Consider the following 25,768-nt stretch of genomic DNA (forward strand, 5'->3'; position numbering starts at 1 on the left):
ACCCGACTAAAGAACAACAAGGTAGCAGGAGCCGACGGGTTACCAGCTGAACTATTTAAGACCGGAGGCGACACGCTGATAAGGTGTATGCATCAGCTTATCTGCGCAATCTGGCCAGAAGAACGCATACCCGATGATTGGAACCTCAGCACAGTATGTCCCGTACACAAGAAAGGAGACAAGACGGAATGTGACAACTACAGAGGAATAAGTCTCCTCCCCATCGCATATAACATACTCTTGAGCGTACTGTGTGAAAGATTAAAACATAAAATCAATGAGATAATTGGGCCCTGCCAATGTGGCTTTAGACCTGGTAAATCCACCTTGGACCAGATATTCACACTGCGCCAAATCCTGGAAAAGACCCGAGAAGGACAAATCAACACCTAGCAACTCTTTGTTGACTACAAAGCCGCTTTCAAAACCCTTTTACGTCAAAGGTATTTCAAGCCATGTCTGGGTTTGGCATCCCTGCAAAATTAATAAGACTCTGCAGGAGGACACCTGCTGATACGCGTTCCTCAAGAAGAATAGGAAAGAATCTCTCCGACCCACTTCAATAACAAACGAGGTTTTAGACAAGGAAACAGCCTATAGTGTGATCTCTTTAATATTCTGCAGGATAAGATTATAAGAGATGTGAATCGATATGGCACACTAATCACAAGAGAACACATGCTTCTGGCTTATGCAGACGACATCGATATCATAGGTCGGCCACCGGAAGTAGTAACTGCAGCCTTTGAAAGAATCGAAAGAGAGTCAGTGAAAATGGGTCTGGCAGTAAATGGAGATAAGACGAAATGGATGGTTTCAATTCCCAAAACGCCTTACCCAACCGAGCAGATAAGGAAAATTGAGAAAGTTGGAAACCACAACATTGAGATAGTCAGTAATTTTATCTACCTCGGCACCACCGTAACCGAAACGAATAACACCAGTTTTGAGATAAAGCGAAGGATAATACTGGCAAACAGATGCTACTTTGGACTAAGTAAGCAGTATTTGAAATAAGGCCACCTCTCGACAGACGAAGATTACACTATACAAGACACTGATACTACCCGTGCTGTTATATGTTTCAGAGGCATGGGTACTTGTGAAAGCAGATGAGGCATGGGTAATTATGAAAGCAGATGAGGCAGTGCTTGGAGTATTTGAGAGAAAGATTCTTCGTAAAATATATGGAACAGTTTGCATTATTGGCCCAGATCGGTTCGGATTTTGATATAGCTACCATATATACCGATCTCTCGATTTAAGGTTTTGGACCCATAAAAGGCGTTTTTATTGTGTGATGTCGCCTAAATTTGGGACAGTGAGTTAGGTTAAGTCCTTAGACATATTTGTGCAATTTGGCCTAGATCGGTCTAGATTTGGATATAGCTGTTATATAGACCAATCTCTCGATTTAAGGTTTTGGGCCCAAAAAAAGGCGCATTTATTCTCCGATTTCGCCGAAATTAGGGACAGTGAGTTGTGTTAGGCCCTTCGACATTCTTCTTCAATTTGGCGCAGATTGGTCCAGATTAAGATATAGCTGCCATATAGACCGATTTCTCGATTTAAGATTTTTGGGCCATAAAAGCCGCATTGATTATCTGATTGCGCCGAAATTTGGGATGGTGAGTTGTGTTCGGCTCTTCGACAACTTTCTGCAATTTAGACCAGATCGGTTCAGATTTGGATATAGCTGCCATATAGACCGATCTCTCGATTTAAGGTTTTATCGCCATAAAAGACGCATCGATTATCGGATTGCACCGAAATTTGGGATGGTGAGTTGTGTTAGTCCCTTCGACAGCCCTCTTCAATTTGGCCCAGATCGGTTCAAATTTGGATATAGCTGCCATATAGACCGATCTCCCGATTTAAGGTCTTGCGCCCATAAAAGGCGCATTTATTGTCCGCTTTGGACGAAATTTGGGACAGTGAGTTGCGTTAGGCTCTTCGACAACTTTCTGCAATTTAGACCAGATCGGTCCAGATTTGGATATAGCTGACATATAGACCGATCTCTCGATTTAAGGTTTTAGGAGATGGAGGTCCCTTATCATTAAGCTTTAACTTGAATCGAACACCACTCATTGATATGTGAGAAGTTTGCCCCTGTTCCTTAATGGAATGTACATAGGAAAATTTGCCAACCAAAAATGTTACAAGTAGCAAATTCTCTAGAAGCTGTGAGAACGAACAGCAAACTAAAGAACATTTGTGGTTTGCGTGTCTCGCACTGGCAGGTAAAATAAGTTGCATCTATGTGCTATGTGTAAGACTTGTCTAAGTGCGTGTGACAACTATCTAAACCCATGGTTTTTCGGGGTTACACCGCCCTTTTAAAAAATTCTAGTCTTTCAAAATAAGAATAAAAAATCTACAAATACAAAATGTATTTAATTGCCATTACGTCAACCTAAAAGTAGGTATGACATTTTCTAAGGAAACTCCCTTGGAGGTTTCTCTAAGTGTACTTACTCAAGCATTTGAAGGGCAATCACGTAACCTTAGTAATTTTCAAGTATAACTCAACAACTGAGTATAATTCATTTTCCACGCAACTACAACTCTTAGAGACTTTTTTAACATTTAGCACTCGTGCTTCTCCTGATTATAGTTCCAAACAAAAGTTCAATGTACAAAGCAAGGTTTTGTCGCCGCAAGTCAGTACAAGTTGAGCCATCAAAAGAAACTCAGACGAAATGAAAGCTTTTAGAAAAATTAAACAAGCATTAAATTTGAGGAATTTTTGTTTGCCAAGTATTGTTCACGCACAAATATGCGAAATATAAAATTCGTCTGGTTTGTATGCTGAGCCTTTCAAATGTCAACCTCCAAGACTATTCGAAAAGTATTAGACCCCAAACCCACATTTTATTTCATTTCGTTTTTCAAAAGGACAAGGACACCAGATTTTTGTCTCAAATGACCAGTCCACTGACTTGGTAGTTTTTATGTCGCTTTTTAGTACATTATGTTGCCAATAACCACTGTCAAGCAAATGTTGTGAATTTCTTTAGAAAATTTTTATTTCAATTCAAGTCATTAGACTTGGTGATGGCTTTTTCGGACTTGTCAAAAAGATGTGGGCCTGATGATATCTTTAGCAAAGAGCATTGTAGACTATAGTGGGCTGCAGACATTGATAACACTTTTATGATGTTCACTTTGAGTGTTGAATGAAACGAAAACGACAACAACAAAAGTTGTTACACTTTTTGTCCTTTGTTTGGCCAAAATCCTTATTTAACAAAAGACCACACATAAAACATATTTTCCTCTTAAGTTTTGTTATTTCGGGGGACACATAGACCTTTTTCGAACAAATTTTTTCGTTTTTTTGGTGTTTTGCACGCAATCCCCACCTTACGCTTAGTGTAATCTCTGACATTGACATTTTTATGGGACAATGGCTCGGAGAAAAATAAATACTTGCAGCATTATTAGCATACATTGAGGCATGCTTTAATAATGATTTTTAAAGCATATCTTAAGGTAGAGGGATACATTGATACTCCTCTACCGCTCAAAGGAGCATATTTTAATAATGAACTTTAAAGCATACCTTTAGGCAAGCAGTGCCGTTCGTCAGGTCTACCAAACCTCCCCCCCCCACCCCCTTTTTTGGCCAACAACGATATAATTTATGGATTTTTTTAGTGCCTACATTAAGTGAAACGCACACCACCAGGAAGCCCATAAGTTAAGAACAGAGCAGCGAAAATTCCTCCCTATGAAAAATCATGCTAACAGTACTTCCAGCTGCTTTATGACAAAAGCGGACGAAAGCTTGTAACACAAATTGCGGTTCCCTTAAAATTCACGGCAGGTTAAATGAATGGAACAAAATTGAAGCCAACCGCCAAGTAACCATCTGCATAAAACACTCCAATATGACTAAGTAGAAAAATTATAACCTTCTTGCGGTTTCAAAAAGGAAATTGAATTTCCGTTAAATTTAAACTTACCCTATGAGTACTCCCTACCTTCCTTGGCGCATGTCATGACCCGAAAAAATGCCACCATGGAAGGAAGACAAAACGGAAGAACCTCTCGGTATATCTCAAGTCAGTAAGTGGCCACTAAAGTGGCCACAACTCTCAAGCAAACACTGAGAAAAACCGACAAAAATCCACCGAGCGAAACAGCCAAAAAGCCAACAAGACAACATCAGGCAATGACCAGCGTGAAAATGAACATGTAATATGAGCATGTTAATGATATCGTTAATACCCCAACCACAGAGCTTGGAAGACAGCAGGAGATGAAGTGGGGCAAAATGCCCTGGCATCGGTTTCCCAGTTATATATTTTAATAAAGGAGCCTAAGGCAAAGTGGGCTTCGAATGATTCACACACAAACAATTGTGGAACGTGAGAAAAATACATTTTCCCCATAACCTTGAAGTAATGTAGGCGATGACTACAGCTACGACGACAACAATACCTTTCAAAGTCTGGGCTGCTTCATTTCCTTTTATTTTTACTTTTTCGCTGCTCAGTTTTGGGAATTATTGTAAGGCACGTAATCATGCAAAAAATCAAAAAAAAAAAAAGACTTTAATACTAATTCTTATACACACACACACCCACACACACACAAATACCAGTGTTCTCTCTGCCTCTGACAAAAGGATTATGTTTTATAATTGGAAAAGAAAATGAAATGAAATTTAACGAAAAAGAAGCTTCAATAAAGTGCTACAAACTCTTGAGTTTAATTTTCTTTACTTTACTTATGTATGTATTTAAAAGCATACTTTTAGGCTTAACATTTAGCAAACAACCTCAAAACTCTTTCACTCTCTCGTTTTTCTTAATATTACCCACCATGCATTTAAAGTTTAAAAAATACAACAAAACACGAAAAACTTTGACACACAAGCAACTTGTTGTTAGGACAAGCCGATAAATACCCACAGCAAACAGTTGGGGTTCAATAAAAAAACTTTTAATCGTTTTCACCGAACACTTGTGTTAAGAAGCGGTTCACACAAAAGTTTTCACATACTCGTACGTTAAATAAACATCAAACAAAAAAAGGATTCTCAACAAAAAAAAAAAAGGTTTTTTTACAACATTGTCTAAAATTGCCAAAAGGGATTCCAAAAGGATTATCACACTCAATGTATGTATACACATACTCAATAAATAATTGGAGTGGTAAAAAAAAAAGAGTTGTCAGACATCGTGAAAATTTGCAAAAATATTAAATTTAATAAAAAAAAGGAGAAATAGCTACAACTTTCTTCCCTGGCTATATCTACAATATTAAGGAACCAAATTTCCAAAGTAAAAAAGGACTTTATGAGCTCGGGGCCCGGTTGGTTTGGGAGTTAAGGGAGATTTTTGTGTGTGATTTTTCAAAGCTAATGGCTGAACCCTTCAACGGCACGACAGGTGACAGACTAGCTTACAATACTAAGCACTAACTTACAGATTGTAGGGGGAACTGAAATTTAAAAAAAATTGCCCCTTGCGATATGCAGCATAATTGTTCAACGTAAGGCCTTTAACTCAACGGATGACATATGGTCACAAATTGTGGGTCATTCACAGCCCAAGATTCCCAGATTATGTGGCGCAATTTGCAAAACCATGGAAAGAATTGTGGATGCCTTGGTAAAGGTAGGTAGGACACCCAGGGAACTGCTCAATTACAAATGGCACGCCTATGCTAAGGGAAGGTCGATCTCTCGATCGACCTTGAGATTGTGCATAAAAAAGAAGAGTTCTTCGATGCGAAGATGTACACGTTGGCGGTATGCAATGATATCGAGGGGACATTTAACAATGTGCGGACCGACACATAGATCCAATCATTAGGCCTTAGAGAAAAGGCGAATAAATTGTGGATCACATAATGCAAATAAAAGGGAGAAAGTGGTACAGTGCACGCCACACGCAGGCATTTTGTCTCCGCTCCTATAGGTGATAACCATAAATAACCAATTACGGATGCTCAGTGAGGAGCGATTTGAACCAGTCTGCTACGCAGACGATGTTAAAATACTTCTAAGAGGTAAGCATCCGAACCAGCTATGCAGAAGGGTCGAAAGGGTATTGCAGATGGCATACGACTGGGCTAGACCTAGGGGTCTCAATGTTAACCCAAAGAAGACTGAAATCTGCCTGTTCCCGAGGAGACAAATGTGGGCCAATTTGACCCACCACATTTCCTCAATAGAACAATTTCGATATCTGACAAGGTCAAATACTTAGGAGTGATCTTGCAAAGAAAATTGACTTGGAAAATTGACTTGAGAAATAAAAATCGGATTATTTACAACCAAAATCAATGCATAGACCAAATAAAACCAAGGTTAATAAAGTCAGTTGGAAGTCAAAATGTTAGCCTAATCGGATAAAATCTTAGCCTAATCGGATAAAAATTGCGCCCTCTATAGGCGCAATTTATTTTAAGGATACATTCAGTGTCGGATTGCTTATATTTGTTTACTCGAAAATCTCTAATCTAAAAAAAAATAAGTCAAATATCCCTGAAACCAGTGGAGATATTGTAATCCTTCAGCAAACTCTTTTGTAGGGTTATCTGAGCAGTATTCACCAAAAAATTTTGGAAATCGGACCACAAAGGAAGATTTGGCAGCTCCAACAATTTTTCGAGATACGGAGGTGACCAGCTTTAGGGCCCTCCAAAATACGCCGGGGCAACCTGTCTCTAACGATCTCGATTACACCTCAGCTCTAACTATTCCAAAGAGATATCTCTACTCGTTCTCATACGGCATATTTTTTACTAGTTTTTTTCGATTTTTTTCCCACTGTGCGTTGGAGCATCTCCTATATCATTTCCCGGCTTCCGCGGCTAACAAACATCGGCCCATAGGTAGGGACACAATACACCATATGAGGCAACTTTAGCTATAGCTGCCATATAGACCGATCTCCCGATAAAGGGTCTGAAGGCCATAAAAGCTTCATTTTTTATCCGATTTTGCTGAAATTTGCAACAGTGGGTTATTTTAAGCCACCCGACATCTGTCCTAAATATGGTTCAGATCGCACTATTTGTAGATATAGCTGTCATATAGATCGATCTCCCGATCAAGGGTCTGAAACCCATAAAAGCTTCATTTACTACCCGATTTCGCAGAAATTTAAAGCAGTGGGTTCTTTTAAGCCTCCCGACATCTGACCTAAATATGGTTCAGTTCGGACTTTATTTAGATTTAGCTGCCATATAGACCAATCTCCCGGTAAAGGGTCTGAAGGCCATAAAAGCTTTGTTTATCAACCGATTTCGCTGAAATTTAAAACAATGGGTTATTTTAAGCCTCCCGACATCTGAACTAAATATGGTTCAGATCGGATTTTATTTAGATATAGCTGCCATATAGACCGATCTGCCGATAAAGGGTCCGAAGCCCATAAAAGCTTTATTTATTACCCAATTTCACTCTAATTTGCAACAGTGGGTTATTTTTAGCCTCCTGATACCCGACTTAAATATGGTTGAGATCGGACTATATTTAGATATAGCTGCCATATAGACCGATCCGCCGATAAAGTGTCCGAAGCCCATAAAAGCTTCGTTTATTACCCGATTTCGCTGAAATTTAAAGCAGTGGGTTATTTTAAGCCTCCCGACATCTGACTTAAATATGGTCCAGATCGGACTATACTTAGATATAGCTGCCATATAGACCGATCTCTTGATAAATAGTCTGAAGCCCATAAAAGCTTTATTTATTACCCAATTTCACTGAAATTTGCAACACTGGGTTATTTTAAGCCTCCCGACATCTGACCTAAATATGGTTCAATTCGGACTTTATTTAGATATAGCTGCCATATAGACCGATCTCCTGGTAATGGCTCTGAAGGCCATAAAAGCTTTATTTATCAACCGATTTCGCTGAAATTTAAAACAGTGGGTTATTTTAAGCCTCCCGACATCTGAATTAAATATGGTTCAGATCGGATTTTATTTAGATATAGCTGCCATATAGACCGATCTCCCGATAAAGGGTCTTAAGGCCATAAAAGCTTTATTAATTGCCCAATTTCGCTGAAATTTGCATCAATGGGTTATTTTAAGCCTCCCGACGTCTGGCATAAATATGGTTCAGTTCGGACTTTATTTAGATATAGCTGCCATAGAGACCGATCTCCCGATAAAGGGTCTGAAGCCCGTGAAAAATTTATTTATTACCCGATTTCGCTGAAATTTAAAACAATGGGTTATTTTAAGCCTTCTGACATCTGACCCAACTATGGTTCAGATCGGACTTTATTTAGATATAGATGCCATATAGACCGATCTCCCAATTTCGCTGAAATTTAAAGCAGTGGGTTATTTTAAGCCTCACGACATCTGACCCATTTGAATAGAGCAAATTTGGAATAGAGCACAGTTCTAAGCCTCCCAACATCCGACCCAAATATGGTACAGATCAGACTATATTTAGATATAGCTGCCATATAGACCGATCTGCCGATAAGGGCAGATCGGTCAATTAGACGAAATGACAAAATTTATGATATTAAACCGATTTCCTTGTACAAATAAAATTCGAAAATTTAACTCCACTCCCTCCACTTGTGTTTGTTACATGAAATGCCATTAAAACTTTATATTGATATTTAATTTTACCTCTTTCCCTTGAAACATTAAAGAAAATTTATATCATCACAAATGTTGACATTATGCGTTTGTTTTTTTATAACTCAAATAAAAATCATATTGATATTCGGCAAAGATAAACAACCAAAAAAATGTTGAGATTTAATCACTACAATTCGTAAAGAATCTTAACAATCTGAATAATTGTCAGCACATCATTAAACAAATCGGCAAATCTTCAAAGTCATTTACTTTGGCACAGAAAACAAAAGTTTTAGCATTACAAATTTATTGAGCCCTTAAGAAGTAAACGCCGAGAAAAGTCATAATTGAAACAAATGTTCTTCGCCGTTAATACTATGACAACAACTCACTCAAACACACGCACACACACACACGCGAAACACGCATACACGAAACATGCCATATTCCTATGTAAATATGCATAGAAGGATGTCTGTATAAATCAAATAAGACAAAGGCAAAAAAGTCAAGCAAGACAGGCAGTTCAGCTAGAGCTAGATTTTCTCCTGCCTTGGCTTCGAGACTTTGAGTACGAAAAAAATCTTTTGCAAACTAAATAAAACTTGGCTAACAGGAAAACAATGGAAAAGGCTATGCTATGAGAAGGCAGAGAAAACATTCGAGAAATTTTTCTTGCCTCAAGAACTAAGGGCCAGATGTCGAGAAGAAACCAAGCAATCGTATCGTCAAACAATTAGAAGCCTGGCCAGGCGACACTGTTGGCCAACGACATAATTAAATTACGACCAACTTTAATGCACAAATCTGTTAAGCGAAGGAAAAACTAAGGTAACCCCTCTCTACAACATCTCAAACCAATGGCAAGCCAACATGAAGGCAAGCTACATGGCCGGCCGCATTACTAACCTAACAGGACATAGAATATGGCATAGGAGGCAAGTGGCGGCTGCCATAAACACACAAATGAAATCACACACAATCTCGTGCTTATCCTTGTCGTAAAAAAGACACGCCGCTACTGTAAAAGTGACATTAAAGTCATAAAAGAAACTTTCCCTCTAATGCGTGTATATGTGAGGGCCATATGTGTAAGGATGCGGATGTGGTTGTGGGTGGGTGGATGGAGTGTCACATAATGGGTGTGGTACTGAGTGCAGTGGTAGCAGTGTGAGATATGCGTGTGTGCCTGAATGAGATATCTCAAAGCAAATAAAAAGCCATGCACGTAAATCTTAAGTACACTGCGGAAAAATTAAGTATAAATGTGTATATGACGCTGAACGTCTGGGTTCGAATCCTGGCGAGACCATCAGAAAAAAATGTTCGGCGGTGGTTTTCCCCTCCTAATGCTGGCAACATTTGTGAGGTACTATGCCATGTAAAACTTCCCTCCAAAGAGGTGTCGCACTGCTGCACGCCGTTCGGACTCGGCTATAAAAGAGAGAAACTCTGTTAAGAAATACGCTGGCAAGAATTCTAAATGAGAAAATCGAACGATATACGTATTTGTATGGAAGCTAATCTCAAACTGATCCGATTTCTATGCGATACTCTAGCAAAACCAAGAATCATAAGGAAATTTTCGTGAGAATCGATTAACAAATTACCGAAATTTGCCCTTTTCCTTAATGAAATGTTCATGGGAAAGTTTGCAATTTGAATAACCAAATCTGAAAGGAAAAACGTTTGGCCAGATTCTAAGAAGATCGGTTGATTAATGCTCTTCCAGAGGCTGTGGAACTGTAAGTGTAATGAGTCATAAGAGAATCTCTTTTGCCTCGAGAATCGTATTACAAATGACCACAGTTTCCAGAGAAACTATCTTATTTGAAAAAATTCCCGAGTGGTGAGTTGGGTGGGGAGGGAGTCGAGAGGCGCCCATCTGGAGGGAGAAGTTCCCAAGTTTGTTTCTCTCACCAATCAGTTGCCATCATGCTCTAGTGTAGGAAGCAGCGGGCCGTCGAGAGCTTCTTTTTTAACGGTCGCTCAGCTGCCGCTAAGCAACGTGCCCTGCACGCTCGTTTTGAAATTCCTTCTCACAGACTCGTTTCTGGCCGTAATTCGATTCTGCCGTGGGTTGACCTATTTCAGGAGAGTGGAAGTGTCGCCAAAACCAGAAATGGACTTCAACGCACTATCAGAACGGAAAATATCAAAAGAGTGAGGTAGTCAGTTTTGCGTTGTCCTCGGCGCCCATCTGGAGTGAGAAGTTCCCAAGTTTGTTTCTATCTTCAGTCAGTTGCTATCATGCTCTGGTGTAGGAAGCAGCTAGCCATCGCGAGCTTCTCTAACGGTCACTCACTTGCTGCTACGCAACGAGCCCGCCACGCTCGGGAGGGGAGTCTGGAGGCGCCCATCTGGAGGGAGAGGTTCCCAAGTTTGTTTCTCTCACCAGTCAGTTGCTATCATGCTCCGGTGTAGAAAGCAGCCGGCCGCCGAGAGCTTCTTCTTTAACGGTCCCTCAGTAACTCCTTCGTCGTCCTCCGATCGATGGCAGGCCAGAGAGCCCTAGCAGTCCGGCAACCATTTGTCGAGTTCCATCTTGTCACCGGCGCCATCTCTTCTACTGTGTTCAATACCTACAAAAATGGTCAGTAGGCAAGAATGGTAACTGATTCGCCCGTCCAAGACGAACCCTTCCTGTTGTATTGATCCGCCTCCTAATTCCCTAGAATCCCCCTCATGTCCGGGAACCCATGTCAGCGTCAGATCGTGGACTCGGGGCTTGTCCAGGGATTCCTAGCAATCTGCCACGTACCTCGACCTCACAGTACTCGACTCCACCGTCCTCTACCTCACCGTCCTCAACCCCCAGGCTTTGAGCACTGCCTTAGTGTCGACATAATTTTTAAGTTTTGAAGGAGGTAAATCCCTTACTGTCACGCACCTCGAACTCACCGTCCTTAACCCCAAGGCTTTGAGCACTGTCTTACTGTCCACATAAATCCTAAGTTTTGAGGGCGGTAAATCCCTTACCAGAGTTTCTCCAACGGCTACTGTAATGACACAGACCTCTGCCCAAAAAATCGTACACTCGTCCCTGTTTTTATACCACATTGACGGCAAACTAAAGCCTGTAGCCGGAATCCCACCCACGACTCCAACACTGAAAATCGGAGATCACTACCAACTCAGCTGGCGGGGCACTTCTCTAGTATCGATGTGTTTCAAAGGGAAATGCAAATGAACCGACATTTCGAATTTATATTCTGAGCCCATAGAAGAGAAGATAAACAGGAAAATTAGGTCCCATCAGCTTTGAACAAAACTGTTGTTATACCCTACACCACCACTGCGGTAGAGGGTATTATAAGTTTGTGCATTTGTTTGCAACGCTAAGAAGGAGAAGAGCTAGACCTATAAATAAGTATACCGATCGGCTTAGAACCACTTCTCTGAATTAGGTATGGCCGTCTGTCCGTCTGTCTGTCCATGTATCCTTGTGATCAAGTTACAGGTCGCATTTATTGTCCGAATGTCATGAAATTTTCCACAAGTCTCTTTTTTGGCCGAAGGACGAACGCTATTGATTTTGAACGAAATTGGTTCAGATTTAGATATATAGCTCCCATATATATCTTTCATCCGATATGGCCTTTTAAGGCTGTAGAAGCCACAATTTTGGTCCGATCTTCTCAAAATTTTGCACGAGATGTTTCATTTGACGTTCAAATACGTGTGCAGAATTTCATAAAAATCGGTTCAGTTTCAGATATAGCTCCCATATATATCTTTCATCCGATATGGCTTTTTAAGGCTGTAGAGCCACAATTTTCGTCCGATCTTTACAAAATTAGTCATGGGGTGTTTTATTTAACGTCCTCATATGTGTGCAAAATTTCATCAAAATCGGTTCAGTTTTAGATATAGCTCCCATATATAACTTTCATCCGATATGACCTTTTAAGGCTGTAGAAGCCACAATTTTGGTTCGATCTGTTAAAAAATTTGGCATGAAGTGGTTTATTCAACGTGCTCATATTTGTGAAAATTTCATAAAAATCTGTTAAGTTTTAGATATAGCTCCCCTATATATCTTTCATCCGATATGGCCTCCTAAGGCTGTAGAAGCCACAATTTTGATCCGATCTTTCCAAAATTTGGCATGATGAGTTTTATTCAACGTCCTGATATGTGTGCAAACTTTTATAAAAATCGGCTCAGTTTTAGATATAGCTCCAATATATATCCTTCATCCGATTTGGACTTTAAAGGCTGTAGTAAGGTCCCCCATATATCTTTCATTCGAAATAAACTTTGGCCTGCAGAAACCACAATTTTCATATGATTTTGCATGAGACGTTTTATTTGACGTGTGCAAAATTTCATTAAAATCAGTCCTTATTTAGATATAACTCCAATGTATACATTTTCTCCAATATGGGCTTTTAAGGCAGTAAGAACCACAATTTTGGTCACATCTTTACAATATAGGGCGTGAGATGTTCTATTTGCATACATCCCAGTATGTGTCATCGAAATTGGCACAGATTTTGATATAGGGTAGGTAGGTCAGGAAAGAGTGGCAGTCCTTTATAGACTCACTTAGATAATTTTACGTTCATTGTGATACCACAGTAGCGACAGACCAAGGTTTTTGGCGGGAATCGCAACCACCACCCCTGCACTGGTAATCCAAGCACGCTACCAACTCAGCTACCGGGGCGCCCTGGGTTTCGATATAACTCCCATGTAATCTTTTATCCGATATGGCCTTTAACGGCCATGTGGAAATCCAAATTTGCTGTCCCATCGTAGGAAAAATCTTACAAGGTTCTATTTGATATTTCTATAGGTATCCAAATTAAAGTCTGACTAGATTTTGAGATAAGTTCTACATATTAAAAGTACTACGTATACTAGCTAACACGAAATTCGTACTCTACTACTCCTAAAAATCTTTGATTTGAGTCCCATATTGTTCCGATCCGTGCACTTTTATTTTTGGGTAGTACGGTAAGGGTAGTAGGGTAAGGGGGAGGGTCCGCCCCTTTTCCGATAATAAGAAATTATATAGCCTATGTTGCCTTCCAGACCAACCTACACAATCTGTGAACGTTTAAAGTTAATCGGTTCAGCCGTTTTTTTTTTTTAAATTCGACATGGACTACTATGGGTCTAATACAACTGATTACTTAAAGCGAAAAAAATTCTAATTTTTCCAAGTGTATTTCCATACACCTTTCCTCCCAAAAAAACACACACACTCATATACAGACAAACACACTCACTCACACAATTAAAAGTTTATCTCAGTTTTTGTTTAAGCATCTTAATGAAAATTAAGTTTATACCGTTAAGTCGAAATGTTAAGTGAACATTGTTTTTGTTGTTGCTACTACTACTGTTGTTGTTGTTGTTTCTGTTCTTAGTGTTTATTTTTACTGCCATCGTTATTGCTGTTGTTTTTGTACTCATTTCATTTTGTGTGCTGTCGATTTTGGCAAAGCCGATGATTGCTGGCCTTAATATGAGTGCAAACGTTGTCGAATGTCCTCCACTCCCATTCTATCATTCTAACTAGCTTGAGACTACACTACCTCTGGTGTGTGTGTGTGTGTGTGCGGAAACGGAAATTGTCGGCAGCAAGATGACAAAAAAAAAAAACAGAACAGAATACCAACAAAAGTGTTGCATGAAATTTATTTTTAATTAAACCGCCCAGTCAAAAAAGGGGATTTAACCAGAAGTACATAATGAAAACATTTAATAGTGTTAAGCACATGAAAATTAACTAAAAATCATGCTGAGACATGCTTAATTAAAATTGAACACCCAGACTTAGCACAAGGTGTACATAAGCCTATAAGCAAACACTTGTTCATTCCATGTAGTTTTTAATCTCTTAGGGAAACAACAAAACTGGGACAATAAATCGTTGGAAATACTGATGATGAGTGAAGAACGTGTGTGTCTCAGTCTATGCATTCGAAGTAAAAGTTTATGGGTAAAAGATGTGTTGTAAACATTTGTTATTAATGTCTACAATTTAGGAAAAAGTTTGTCAAACTAATTTCAGAGATTAGCTCTAGTGCATACAAGTCCATGGCATAAAGGAAATATTTGTGGACAAACGACCAGTGCATAAAAAGGTATAGTTCAGCTTATCTGGCTAGGGGAACGGCCAGATAGCAACCCCGACATAAGTGGGTTGCTATTTGGCCATAACCGTTTGGTTCTGCGCGTCACACGTCATGACATTCTCCCCTAGGTAACGACCAGCGTGGCATAGCTTTGGAGGATTCGGCCACTAGTATTACGAGGAGGTGCAGCACCTCGTCAGACATCTGCATTGCATCCCCTGATCTCCTGAGTGAGGTATCCTGGCAAGCCGTCATCTCTTTGGGGTCAGACCACCTCCCCAGAATTCTCACCATCGACCGACCACCCGACTTTATAACCTCTGTTTATCAATCATAAGAAGGCCGATTGGGCTGGCTTCAGACAGTATACCAATCGCCGCTTCAGTGAACTGCCACCCCCCCTGATGTGCTAGTGGCCGAGAGAAAATTCCGAGACATCATTAATGCAGCAGCCGGTCGAATACCCCAAGTGCGGCCCAATTTCCCGGCGCATGCAGTGGTACTCGCAGACGAGCGTGATGGCTAACCCCGCTAACCCCAGAATCAGCGAGCTGAATCTGGAAATAAACAGGGTAGTCAACGAACATAAGCGGAATTTGTGGCTGGATCACTTGGAGCAATGTAACTTAGGCACCGGTGTAGGCAAACTGTGGTCTACCGTTAAGTTACTCTCGAACCCCAGTAGACGGGATGACAGGACCTCAGTCACTTTTGGCAACGTAACCGCAACTGATCCGAAGAGATGCGCCAGGTTGTTCAAGCGTCAATTATTGTGCATCCCAAGAGAGACAGGGCAAAGAGGAGAGCCATTCGCCGTGTTCATGGTCTGCGAGCCGATGAACAGCCAATTTACCGAGGACGAAGTTACGAATGTCATCCGTGGCGCCAAAGCATCTAAGGCCTTGGGCCACGACGGAATCTCTACATTGATGTTGAAGAATCTGGATTCACCTGGAGTTGAGTACCTTACCAATGTCCCCAAACTGTCTTTGAACACTCTTATAGTTCCCCATGTCTGGAAAATGGGCAGAGTGATCCCTATACTGAAGCCCGGAAAAGAAGTTTGGGGGAGTCATACAGACCGATCTCCCTTCTCTCACCAGTGGTAAAGACTCTTGAGGCATTACCCCTCTCGAGCCTAGTAGGAGAATTTCCATTCGTCCAGCATCAACATGGATTTCGGAGACTGCACAGCACAACAACAGCTTTGCATGTCATCACCGCACACATTTGCCGTGGCTTCAATCAGCCCAGGCCATGTTATAGGACGGTCCTCCCGGCACTGGACCTATCGAAGGCATTCGACACGGTCAACCATGTTAAATTATTTGAGAACATCGCCAAAACATCCCTCCAGCCAGGCTTGAAACGCTGGGTCGCGAATTATCTATGTGGTCGCCAGTCATTTGTGGAATTTAAGGATAAGTCGAAGCACCGTAGAGTAAAACAGGGAGTTCCCCAAGGTGGTGTGATATCTCCGGCACTGTTTAATCTCTACCTATCCTGCATTTCACCCCCTCCAGATGGCATAGAGATTGTATCATATGCGGTCGATTGTACGATCATGGCATCAGGCGCCCCACCCATTGTTGACACTTGCGATAGGTAGAACGTCTACCCCAACGAACTTGCCTCGTATTTCGCTGCAAGAAATCTGAAGATATTCCACTCCAAATCTTCAGCCTCATTGTTCACTACAAATACGTGTGAGGTGAATACCGAGCTGACTGTGATGGACGATGGAGAAATGATACCGACCATTAAGTGTCCCAAAATACTTGGCGTCACATTTGACAGCTTCTACACATTCTCCCCACATAAAGTCAAAAGTAGAAACAAGGTCCCCAAGTCACTTGCTGGCAGCACTTGGGGTTTAGACAAAGAAACCTTGTTGTCCATGTACAAAGCTATTGGCCGGTCTGTGGTAAGTTATGCAGTGCCAGTGTGGTCTCGTCATCTTTGTGACACGCAATGGAATAAAATTCAGATCCGTCAGAATGCCGGCCTCCGAACTGCGACGGGCTGTCTCCTCAGTTCTCATGTGGACCACCTCCATCAGCAGACAAAGATCCTACCAGTGCGAAGACATAACTACATGATGTCTAAGCAATACCTTTTGGCCTGTTATCGCAGAGACCATCCAAATCATTATCTTGCGGTTAGATATCCACCGCCCAGCAGCCTTAAGGTAGATCTACATGATCTAGAGCATGAGGTTCAGCGCTACAAGAGAGAACCTCTAGATCAAGCGGCATATCAAGCAGGTCTAAGCAACTTTCATGCAGACACGGTTGCAGATGCGGTAATTGGCTACCGGGTGAATGTAGTCCTTGGAGAACGACCGCCTTCTATTGCACCTGAAGAAATCGACCTCCCCCGGCAAACCAGAGTAGTTCTGGCTCAATTACGTTCCGGCAGATGCAGCCGCCTCAATTCCCACAGAGCTAGGATTGATGCCGACGTGCAAGATGTATGTCCCGTTTGTAACCAGAGCCCGCACGACACACGTCACCTGTTTAACTGCCCGGCCAGACCCACTCGACTCAGACCCAGATCCCTGTGGACGCACCCCATCTTAGTCGCAGAGTTCCTGGGTCTTGGCACTCAACAGAATCAAGCAGATGAAAGATAGAACACAATAAACTGCTACAACAACAACAACCAAAAGCCCGATGGAAAGATCAAGTGGTGGGAGACACCGCCAAACTTGGTGTCAGAGATTTTAGAATGAACGCAGAAAATCGAACATACTGGAACAAATGTTCTGTCATAGCCAATTAAAGTAAGTTAGCTTCAAGGGACAAAGAGCATATTTATGGTCTAATCTCTAGTCTAGTCCATTTTTTATCTCCTTTAACTACTGATTACACAATTATTTTCTTTCATCTCTTGTCAGAACTTCCAAATGTGTACTGCTCTGCTGTTGTATTTATCTTTGATTTGATATTTGATTTTTTCCTTACATTTGCAGCTTGATTCCTGATATGTCTTCTTTCAAAAAGCCTTCACATGAGGAGATGCTTTCTGCCTGCCGCTGAGTGAAAAGTGGCATAGGGGACTTAAGAAAGAGGAAATTCATTTAAGTGCAAAGCAATTTGTCATTATGTCAGGCGCTTTCTCTCTCTGCCAGTGGGCCAAATGAGAAAGAACATCTTTTAAAATTGATATATAAAATATGCAAATTTGTTTGAAGAAGGCTTAGCTGAGGCATGCTTAATTACTTTCAAGTGACATCTGTCCCTGGGAGTTAAGTCTTTGGGTTGAGGTTGTTCTTTGGTGACAAGAGGAATTCATTATTCCAATATCAGCAGCATGGAAATGTTGCATGGTTTTTTTTTTAAATTTTTGAAATCTTTTGTGTGCTAGGACATTTTGAAGTTGAAATGCTTCGGCAAAAATCATTAAGATTTGAATAAGGGAAGCAGAATATTACATGTCCTCTGTTGCGCTTGTAGAGCACGTCGTCTTTAAAAGCCCTGTTCAAATTCAAATGAGTGCTTTACAATCTACTCTAATTGGATTGGTATGTTAAACACCACCATACTTTAGACGAATTCCACCGATTCATGGCGAATCAGAAATCGGGATCCCGGTAGCCACATCACACAGATTACCTTACTTTTGAAGGTTCTTTGAATAGAAATCTTTTTATATATAAAAATCAATTTGTGTTTGTATGTTTGTACGTTTGTATGCTTGTATGTTTGTATGATTGTATGTTTGTATGTTTGTATGTTTGTATGTTTGTATGTTTGTATGTTTGTTTGTTTGTCGGTTTGTATGTTTGTCGGTTTGTTTGTTTGTTTCGTATAGACTCGAAAACGGCTGAACCGATTGCCTTGAAATTTTCACAGATTGTGTAGGTCTGGTCTGGAAGAAAACATCGGCAGGGGGGCGAACCCTCCCCCTTACCCCAAAAGTACTACCAGAAATAAAAGTGGACCGATCGGTACAATATGGCATTCAAATGAAAGTTATTCAAGAGTAGGGTACGAATTTCATAATAAAAGTTGGGTCCAAGTATCTTGGGCCCGCCCCAGCCCCCAAACCCCTTAAAATAGGTTTATTTGACGATTATGACAATATGCGATTCAGCAGAAAGGTATTCGGGGGTAGTTTACGATTAAGGTAAGGAATGAGGAATAGGCTTTATAATTTACTGATAACGGAAGGGGGACGGACCCTCCCCCTTACCCCAAAAGTACTACCAGAAATAAAAGTGGACCGATCGGGACAATATGGTATTCAAATGAAAGGTATTCAAGAGTAGAGTACGAATTTCATAACAAAAATTGGGTCCGTGTACCTGGGGGGCCGCCCCAGCCCCCAAACCCCATAAAATAGATTTATTTGACGATTATGACAATATGGGACTCAAAAGAAAGGTATTCGAGAGTAGTTTACGATTATGGTCAGGAATGAGTAATAGGCTTTAAAATTTACTGATAACGGAGGTGGGGGGGGGGGGCGGATCCTCCCCCTTACCCCAAAAGTACAAACCAAAAATAAAAGTGAACCGATCTCGACAATATGGCATTCAAATAAAGGGTATTCAAGAGTAGAGTACGAATTTCATAATAAAAGTTGGGTCCAAGTATCTGGGGGGCCGCCCCAGCCCCCAAACCCCATAAAATAGATTTATTTGACGATTATGACAATATGGGACTCGAATGAAATGTATTCGGGAGTAGTTTACGATTAAGGTCAGGAATGAGGAATAGGCTTCACAATTTGTTGATAACGGAAGGGGGCGGATCCTCCCCCTTACCACAAAAGTACTACCCAAAAATAAAAGTAGACCCATCGGTACACTATGACATTCAAATAAAGGGTATTCAAGAGTAGAGTACGAATTTCATAATAAAAGTTGGGTCCCAGTACCTGGGGGGCCGCCCCAGCCCCAAAACACCTTAGAATAAGTTTATTTGACGATCATGACAATATGGGACTCCAATGAAAAGTATTCGGGAATAGATTACGAATATGGTCAGGAACTAGGAATATGACAATTTGTTTATAACGGAAGGGGGCGGACCCTTCCCCGTTACCCCACCCAAAATCAAAAATGGATCGATAAAGACAATATGAGTATCAAATGAAAAGTATGCAGGAGTAGATAACGAATCTGGCATTCAAATTCATGTCGAAGTATAGGGGGTCACCCCACCCCCAAAAAAAACCCAAAATGTGCACATTAGCCTATCATGGATATATGGGACTCGATTTGTTTGTTCCGTATAGACTGAAAAACGGCAGAACCGATTTTCTCAAAATTTTGGAGAGAAAAAAACTCCCCCAAACAGACATATTGGACGTTCATTTCAATATGGGGCTCAAGAGATAGGTATTCGGGAGTAGATTTCGAATTCGGCGTACAAAATCAGATCGAAGGTTACGTGGTCACGCCACTCCTCAAAAACGCCAATAGACCCATTATGGCTGAATTGATTTTCTAAAAAATTGTCATAGATTGTGTACGTTTGTCTGGAAGGAAACATAGGCTAAAACATTAGGTCCAAGCATCGGGTGGAGCCGGACCTTCCCCCTTACCCCAAAAACGCCAACCATTTATTGTCCGAATTTACCAAAATTTGGGATTGTGAGTTGCGTTAGGCACTTCAACATTCTTCCTCAATTTGGCCCAGATCGGTCCAGATTTGGATGTAGCTGTCATATAGACCGATCTCTCGATTTAGGGTCTTGGGCCCATAAAAGGCGTATTTATTGTCCGATTTCGTCGAAATTAGGGACAGTGAGTTGTGTTAGGCCCTTCGATATCTTTTTGCAATATGGCACAGATCGGTTTAGATTTGGATATAGCTGTCATATAGACCGATCTGTCGATTTATGGTTTTGGCCCCATAAAAGGTGCATTTGTTGTGCGATTTTACTGAAATTTGAGACAGTGAGTTGTGTAAGGCCCCTCGACATCTTTTAGCAATATGGACCAGATCGGTCCAAATTCGGATATAGTTGCCTTATAGACCGATCTCTTGATTTAAGGTTTTGGGACCATAAAAGGCGCATTCATTGTCCGATTTCGCCGAAATTTACAGAGAGTTGTGTTAGGTTCTGCAACATTCTTCTTAAGTTCGGCCCAGATCGGTCTAGATTTGTATATAGCTGCCATATAGACCGATCTCTCGATTTAGGGTCTTGGGCACATAAAAGGCGCATTTTTTGTTTGATTTCGTCAAAATTTGAGACAGTGAGTTGTGTTAGGCTCTGCAACATTCTTCTTTAGTTTGGCCCAGATCGGTCTAGATTTGGATATAGCTGCCATATAGACCGTTCTCTCGATTTCAAGTATTGGCCCCATTAAATGCACATTTATAAACCGATTTCGCCGAAATTTTCCACAGTGACTTATGTTAGGCTTTTCGACATCCGTGTCGTCTATATTTCGATATGGCTACCAAAAAGGCCAACATTTGGTTCTGCAAAATTGGACAATGTCTTTTACTTATTGGACCACTCAATATCCAAATCGGACCATATTTTGATAAAGCTGCTATGGGAGCATAAATTATGCATTTTCACCGGATTATAATGAAATATGGTTTTTGTAAATACCCGAGGTGTTGTGTAAGCAAAATTCGGCCCGGCCGAACTTAACGCCTTTCTACTTGTTTTGTAAACAAAAGAAGTATTTTTTTTAATTTATACAATGATTTTTGGTTTCTCAAAGCCTTTTTCGAAATTTTATTAAAATCACCATCATATCGAGAAAAGTATTTTTTTCATAGTACATCAAGAACCCAGTTACTTCTTCATTTAAATGTTATTGTCTCAGTTCCAAGAGATTTGAAAAAACTATAATTGAGATGGAAAATGTCCATTAGATGAATTTAAAAATTCCCACGACCATTATTTCTGCAGCAAAGGCAATTTTTATAAATCCAAAAAACATGGCACACAGGGAGTACATCATCATCATCCGCATAAGCAAATATGCGAAATAAAAAAATAAAATCTGAATGCTATTGTGTTGTTTCTGTGTTACACAAACTATGCCAAGAATTTGTGTAGTTTGTGGTGTTTGTTTTTTTGCGGCTGCTTTAAATCCTCTTGAGAGAGAAAAACAAATGGGAATTGAAAATAAATGCGAATTGTTTTCACACACACACACACGCGAACACTTTAACGAAATTCAGCATTTTAATTATTTTATTTGGTGGTTGTTGTTATTGGATTTGTTTATAATTTACATTTTGAAAGTAAATAAGAAAAAATAATATTTTTATAGAATTTATTATAAATCAAATATGCCAAATATGCTTTAGGTAGAATAATTTCGTTAAGGTGAAAATTATTTTTTTATGTGGAAAAATTCATTTGAATTAATTTGTTGTTCATACTTTTGTTTTTAAAGCTAAACAATTTTTAACAAATATTTTGTTCATAATGCATTTGTTTTGAAGAAAAAAACTGCAATGGTTTGCTTAACGTGTGGGTGTGTGAATTTTCGCTGTTTTTTTTTGAAAACTTACACATACACAATGTCTTATTTTATTTTATTTTTAAAAATTGTTTTTAAAATATATTTTTTGTTGCCTTTGTTGTAATATATGTATATTTATTTCTTCTTATTGTTGTTATATTTGTATAAGCAGTAACAGTTATTGATATATTTTTTTAATTGTTGCTTTTTTTTGTTCATTTGGAGCCTTGATTTTTGTTTAATTTATTTTTTGCATAACATTAATTTAAAAAATATTTTTATTTTTCTGATTATATATACTTTTTATATAAGAAATTTATGTTGTATATCTTGATAATAACAATAGACTTAAAATTTGATAAAATATATATGTATATATATTTTTGGATTTTATTTACTTTATATTTATTTGTTATGTTAATTTTCTGTTAAAACCATTTAATTTCACTTTTACTTGATTTTAGTTAAATTCTTTGTAGTGAATAAAAATCTTAAGTTTTCACGGCCTTATTTGTGAGTTAAAAAAATGTTTTCAAATGAAGTTTTTTAAAAACTGTTTTTTCAAAAACTTTTTGTTTTGCTTTTTTAATGCACAATTTGAGCGCCTTTTCAATGGCCCTTCATTCGCACTTGTTTGATTTTTGAAATAATATTTTTTTGTTTTCGTTACTGAATGCCAATGAGGTGTTGCTGATTATGATGCTGCTGCTGTTGCTGCTACTATTGCCACTGTTGCTGGGTTTGTTTGATTATGGCTGGTGGTCGGTCTCCCGCATTTGCACAAAACATATGAAGAAATGTGTCACAATTTATTTTCGCCAATTAAATGGTTTAAAAATATATCTTTGCTTGTTATAAATAATTTTGCTGCTATTCGGCCATAGGCAGAGAGCCAGAGAGAGTCAATGGCCAACAAGAAAATGTTGTTAACAGTAAACCAAGAAATTGGAAAGGAATTTGCTTTGACGATTTGAAGATGCCCCAAAACAAATTGACACACACATAAACACAAATCAAGGGGGGGCATAGAAAAATACAAAATTAAATCAAAATGTTGGTGGTGGATGTTTGCGCTCAATTCACATCACTTTGCTCTAATGTCAGTTTATGGTCACATTTGATTAGTTTTTAGTTGCTTTTGTTAGGTTATGGCTTTTTCGCGTTTTGTTTACACTTGAAAACCCAAAACAAAATGTTTTTCAAAATTATGTTTTCTTTATATATTTTTTTTTTAAACAAAAAACTAAAAAAGAAGAGAGCGCGCGCACTTTCAAAAAAGGCGTCTGCCACGTTCGAAATTTGCCAACAAACTGAATGCTGATGCTGCTGATGTTAGGCCAAGAATTTTAGCCAAAAACTGCTTCACTGCCATTGAATGAGTGAGCGAGCCAGTGAGTGAGTGCTCTTTTACATCACAGTCACAGGCAAACGAAAACAAAGACGATGAACAAGAAGAAATATCATCGGCAAGAGCACCACTGGCAACAGAAGAACAAAACAACAGCCAGCCAGGCAGGCAGCTAGCCAGCCATCAACAACAAAACTACCACCCTAACAATAAAACAGTGGCCGACGACAGCATCATTACGACAATGCCGATGCCCATAATGATGGCAACGATGATGATGACGAGCAAGCAAATGATGCTGTTGCTGTGTTACACTCTCTCTCTCTCTCTCTGTCTCTCTCTCCCCATACAACACAACCGAAATGCTCTCGCTCAAAAAACCGACAATTGTTATTGCCTTGGATGAGTGTGTGGGTGGGTGGTTGGGTGGTTGTTTTGGTTGTTCATACATTGAGCATGTATAAGTGTTTGGTCGGCTTATGTTAGACAACATTGTTGTTATTATTTGGTGGCATGTGATCTGCGCGGGTGTTTTGTTATTGTTTGAAAAAATTCGCAAGTATATACTGGCAGCATACACGCACACTGCCGCAGCTATTGTCAATGTGAGGGCAATGTTACGTTTCCGTTTTATGTTTTACACAAATTTTTTATACAACCACACATGCACACACACACACACGTAAATTTACACAGAACCAAGCAGGCCAGCATACACTGCTGTTTGAGACAAACACACTTACATGGCAAAACCAAATATTTCACATTCTAGTTCACATTCAGCAGTGTTTAGCAGCAAAACAGCTACAAAAAAGAAGATACAGGGTTTTCTTGCGCACACACAAACACCCAAGAAGACTAACAAGTTTAGTTGTATTTTCGCTTTTTTTTGTATTTCCGAATGTTGGCCAAGTGTCAAAACAGTGTTTTTTTTTATTTGTCATCTTTTACTTTCGTTTCCTATTCATTTCTTACCATTGCTGCGGGTGGTTGAAATGTTTTTTTTTCGAGTTTACCTTGTTTAAACGGAAATATAAGTAAACACCCACAGCAGCAATAACAACTATGGCAACAACTACATTAGCATACATCCTTTGATGCAGATTTTTCTCGTTGCATCATTTATGCATAGTTTAGCTGGAGTATGGTTGAGGTTTTGTTTTATTTTCACTTTCTTTCATTGCAAAAAGAATGCTGCTTACCTTATGGACGGAAAATGTAATTTACTTTTAATGAAAAATTCCATTAAACTTGATGTCATGTTTATGGAAAAACTACTACACAACAAAAGGATGATATTGAAATTTTCTAAGGTTTTTTTGTCGCTTTCGAGGAATGGCGAAAAATTTTCAAATAACAACGAAGAAAACTTTTTAATAAAAAAAAACGAAACAAAATATATAATTTAGAAAAAGTTATTCTATTTTCCAAATGGGTTAACATGAGCTAACTATATGCCAAACTGTATATAGTCATTTATTTATGAGTTGTCTAGAAAGTTTGAATAATCCTTTTTTGGTTAAGATGAAGCATGGCTGCGGCATAAAATATTCTGGCATTAGAAATTAAGTTAAACTTTTTTCGCAACACAAGCACAAGAAGTACAAAAGACTATTTACAGTTTTACGACCTCTTGGCACATTTGGGAATTTTCTATGCTGCCATGCAGCAACTGCTTAAATTGTTTAGCGATTTAGATTTTGTTGACTTTTGAAAAAATCTTTATCGAAAATGAAAAAAAAAACAGTAAGGAAAGGCAAAAGTCAGGCGGAGCCGACTATATAATACCCTACACCTAGCCTACAATTATAAATTCGGGCAATATATAAACATATATGTATATGAGAGCTATATCTGAACCGACTATTAAACAGATAGTTTGAAAATTTTAGCTACAATGGCCTTTGAAATGCAAATCGGGCGATACATATATAAGGGAGCTATATCTAAATCTGAACCGATTTTGTTGAAATTTTGCAGTTACGTTAAGATCAATAACAAAATAATCCAAGCCAAATTTTGTGCAAATCGGTTGAAAATTGTAGCTACTATGGACATTTAAGTCCAAATCGGGCGATACATATATATGGGAGCTATATCTAAATCTGAACCGATTTTTATAAAAATCAATAGTGTTTATCCTTGGGCCAAAAAAGTGATTTGTGCAAAATTTCGTGATGATTGGACAACAATTACGACCCGCACATTGATTACAAGAATATATGGACTCACAGACGGACATGGCTAAATCGAATCAGACAGTGATTCTGAGTCGATCGTTATACCTATCAATGGGTCTATCTCTTCTCCTTCTTAGCGTTACAA

At 39.4% G+C, this 25,768-nt stretch overlaps 2 protein-coding genes across 6 annotated transcripts in view; both read right to left on the minus strand.

The window, feature by feature from the left end:
* LOC131994019 (forkhead box protein J2-like) overlaps positions 1 to 23,770 on the minus strand; it is a 56,910-nt gene extending 33,140 nt beyond the window's left edge. Inside the window, exon 1 of the mRNA XM_059360068.1 lies at positions 22,145 to 23,770. The gene's annotated coding sequence lies outside the window, so the exon portion shown is untranslated. The remainder of the gene's footprint in view (positions 1 to 22,144) is intronic.
* The window catches only part of LOC106085248 (phosphatase and actin regulator 1), a 784,344-nt gene that overhangs the window by 235,572 nt on the left and 523,004 nt on the right, over positions 1 to 25,768 (minus strand). The gene's annotated exons all lie outside the window — the stretch shown is intronic.

This window comes from Stomoxys calcitrans, chromosome 1 (genome assembly GCF_963082655.1).
Source record: "Stomoxys calcitrans chromosome 1, idStoCalc2.1, whole genome shotgun sequence".
Classification (NCBI taxonomy): domain Eukaryota; kingdom Metazoa; phylum Arthropoda; class Insecta; order Diptera; family Muscidae; genus Stomoxys; species Stomoxys calcitrans.